The sequence below is a fragment of the Temnothorax curvispinosus genome, unplaced genomic scaffold (assembly GCF_003070985.1).
Source record: "Temnothorax curvispinosus isolate PA1 unplaced genomic scaffold, ASM307098v1 QBEX01004244.1, whole genome shotgun sequence".
NCBI classification, from domain to species: domain Eukaryota; kingdom Metazoa; phylum Arthropoda; class Insecta; order Hymenoptera; family Formicidae; genus Temnothorax; species Temnothorax curvispinosus.
In genome coordinates this window covers 157,345-161,531 of record NW_020214024.1, presented here as the reverse complement: position 1 = coordinate 161,531, position 4,187 = coordinate 157,345, and the positions used below count along the sequence as shown (strand labels likewise).

The following is a 4,187-nucleotide window of genomic DNA, read 5'->3' as shown; positions in this document are numbered from 1 at the left end:
ATATAATGCCTTTAAAATTATAAAATTTTTATTTTAAACATTTTTTTGTCCTTTTCATATGTTATATACACTTAGAAACACACATAAGAATCAATTTTATTTTAGAGGATATTTCACTTCTTTAACATATGTTAGAGTACTCATATGAAGAAAATTAATGTCTCTTATTTTGATTAGCATATTCAAAGCATAAAAGTCGTGCGAAGGGGGGAACACTTGCGTACATTTCCTTGTTAGAAACGTTTGACTTTGAAATATACATATACATCCAATAATTATAAGAAAGAGTTTTACTCAGGTGGTATCACACGCTATACAAGGTGTTGTTTACCATGATACACTCTGGAAATATGCCTAAGGGCCTAAGGGTATGGCGGACTCCTTCGCTTAACTTGCTTCGACATAATCGAGCCCGCGCCGCGGCGCGTATCATCCGCTTGAAACCCGACGCGCTTTTCAGAAATTCAATATACTCAGTCGTGAGACCCTTCCACGACCCTCATCACCATCATCGAAGACTACTCCGTAGAACCTGCAACAAAGACGTTCAGCATATTTTGTCGTTTATCGCACGATTATCGTCTTGCGAAAGCTTTCTCTTCGCGTCGTCGAGAAAACCTGTCTTATAAATATATTTAAAAATAAAAGGACCGGATACGATTTATCGTACAATAGTCCGAACAAGAATTGTATTCTTGTCAGAATATCTCGTTTATAGATTATAAATCATTTGGTATTATACATATACATAAATGTAACGAGAGTTGCGCTGACAACGCGATTTATGCTGTACTATTCATTAATATTAGAATTATTTATCAATATTTATTTTAATAAATTGATATTTGTGCACCATATTTTTTTAAGACAATTATTTAAAAACAAAAATATTAATTTCTAATAGCGATATTTTTAATTCTTCCAATTTTTACATAAATTTTATCAATTATTGTAATATATAAATATTACAACGATTATAATACTCTTTATTACACAAATGATTATAATTCTTAGTAAATTTATAATAATCATTAAATTTAATATTCAGTTCCATTGTAGTGTTATATTTATTGTCTTATCAAAATTGTGTGTATTTCCGGTTTTTTTATATAGATAATAAAAATGATTATTTTTTTCGAGAATGCTTAGCTTACTTATAGCTTATCTTTATAACTAAATCTTAGGTACTATGTATATAAGTGTCATAAGTAATCATACAATCTTCTATAATTTTATTATTGTCATTGATTTTTGTTACTCTTTGTTCTTCTTTTTTTTTACTATTATTATTTCGAAATACAATGGTTGTATTACATTTGCTCTGATATCATAGTTACCTATTGATAACTTTTGGTTATATCTTTTGAAGCGGAACACACTACGCTCCCATTTAGCGCATGACATATTCTTGGATGCGCGCGGCACGGACAGAGCGACGCGCGACGCGCGCGGCGAACGAGGCTGTGTTACGTATAGCGTATGCAAAAAGATAAGCGCCTTTGTCCGTTCTGACAGCAGCCTCTCAGCATTGTCCTGCGGCTCCTTCCCGCGGCGTAGAAGCCGATCGCGGCGCGACGTGACGCGGACGCGTGCCTTTTCCTCGCCTTCGTGCATTCTGACGATGAGATGACGATGCCGCTGCGTAATATCATTCCGGTGCATCTCGTTGGACATGCGCCAGATCTTTTGTAGGAACAAGTTTGAACAATGAGATTATAAAATAAAATTTTAATTTATATTTAAAAAAAAAGAACTCCAAAATTTAATATTAATATTTACAAAATATAAACTTCTTCTGTCGAGAGATGTATAAAATATAATTTATATCGTATAGATTTTTAAATAGTTTTTTTAAGTATATTAATTTTTATACGTTAGCATTATACATTTTACACACATGTTTATACGAAGAAATCTACAATTGTTGGGATTTGTGAAATATAAATATATAAAATTGATCCCTTCCGGATTTACAATTAGTTAATTTTTAGTCTAGAAATAAAATAACAAATTTATATACCATCAGAATATATTACACAGAACGTTCTCTCCATCTCTTCGAATATTTATTTTTTATCGCTATAAAAATTCGGACGTAATTAAAGAGACTCTCGAGACGCTTGTTGGAACGCAAGATCCATTCATCTAAACTCTAGAGTACTCTAGACAAACAATCTAGACGAACCGTGGTGGAGATGGACGATATTTATTCGTGGTGGCCGCGACGCTTGCGTGGACGCCGTGACGTCACGACGATCGATTCGGCCGCGCCGCGCGGTGCTGCGATCTGGCGGTGTCGGAGCGTTATTTCCAGGGCGGTTCGAGGGGTTGTCTCGCGGCGGGGTTGCTTTCCCAACGACGGAGGCAAGAGAGTACGTGCTGAACCGCCGAGGGTGGGGAGTGTCGTTCTCGTCGTCCACGTCGAAGATACGTAAAGTACGATTTATTTCATACCGGTGATAATTTTCGCTCTGGCTTCGTAGCCGCGGTAAAACCGTCGCTCGCGGTGATTTCTCTCGATTTCCTCGGTGTGATAGTGTGTCCTTAGTATAGCGAGGGTGGAAGACCCGGAAGGATACCCGGAATCCGCTGGAAGAAACGCGGCGGCTCAAGCTGAACGGTAATCTCGTGTTCCTGTTTGTTCGAAGCTTTCAGCCGGCTAGCTGAATACGTTGGCTGAATACGAGGGCTGTGGGGTGTGGAAGATGGAGAAGTTGGAAGGCCAGAAGGGAAAATTTAATGGAAAAGCGGAAATTTCGACGCGTTACTTTTTTTACTAATCGCGTTTTCCCAAATAAAGATTTCTCAGCGTTTACTCGTAATAAGAAAGAAAGTCCAAATTTAATCAGAATTCTTCATTAATTAAGATTCAGTAAAGAATATTAAAATAATCACCTTCTAATCTTTATATTTCTAATTATGATAATTTTTTAGATACAGTTTTTACGTTAAAAAATTATACAGCTTTGACATACGCCAACTCCGTAATAAGTAAAGCTCGAGAGTCAAAGAAGTAAAGCCCTCACTTCTTTGGAAAATGGAAATTATTTAGTATTTATCGATTATTTTCAATTAATAACAATTCTCAATTCGTTTATAATGATATTATAATGTAACAAATTTTGAAATCTGATATAACGCATTTATCTAAATTTCTCTTAAATTACTTTCCGGCAGATTTATCGTCTAAATGCTAGCTACAAACTTCGCGATGATTCTAAAATCGCGCGAATTTTTCTAAATAACTTCTCTATCTTCCTTGCCCTGTTCTTTTTTGTGCCGAGTTCTGTTAGAGAATACGAAATAATATCTTGAATATAGAATTTAATTCATTAAAAATTACAGAGGATTTACTTTGATCTGAACAAAATCATCCTCCTTCTTTATCAATCCTGCTTTCCTCCTCTTCACCTCGAGAAAATAAAACAAGTTTGAGCACAATACCATTAATGACATTTTATAAGAAACTTGACATCAGAACTTTGTTTCTCGCGTTCACAGATGACTTTCGCGAGGCTTCCTTCTTTCGAATTTCTTCCGTGTTTTTCGTTGTTGGCAACTTTTTAATTATTGACGATAACTGTCTTCGTAATCAAGAAGTTTCACGAGTAACGAGTTAAAAAAATGACATCCGAAGTTTTCGCTCGCAGTCCAAGTTTCCTGTGAGAGCAAAGTTATCACATGCTGCGTACTCTCGAAAGTTACCGTTTCAATTCCATCTCAGGTCAAAGGCTTTCTGCAAATATTTAATCCGCACAAAGTGATCGGAGAGCTCGTCAATGAAAGTAAAAAACAATTATTCAGAAGTTAATGCAGTGGAAGAAAAAATATTCTTCTAATCATTCACTCTGTTGAGAGAGAAAATTTCTTACAATTTTTTAAAATAAAATTAAAATGTACTTAAAATAAAATTGAAAATTACCATTTATTTAAATAAGTTAAGAAATTCGCGTATAATATAATTTAATTAAACTTGCCTCAGAAATACAACAATTATCCGAAATAAAGATTTATAGAATTTAGTTACTCAGATTTAAATAATTGGAATTTTATTTAATTAATTGCATAAGACACATACGATGGGATTAAGAAAATAAAACAGAAAAAACGTAGATTCTTCTTTTTTGGCGAATACTAAATTGAGCAGATTTCAGTAATCTTAAGACCTATGCTGGCTCCTAAAATGA

The 4,187-nt window shown here is 34.6% G+C and overlaps 1 protein-coding gene across 1 annotated transcript in view; it reads left to right on the top strand.

Annotated features, from left to right (window-relative positions):
* Window positions 1–4,187, top strand: part of LOC112453288 (protein sickie-like) — a 96,204-nt gene that overhangs the window by 77,603 nt on the left and 14,414 nt on the right. The gene's annotated exons all lie outside the window — the stretch shown is intronic.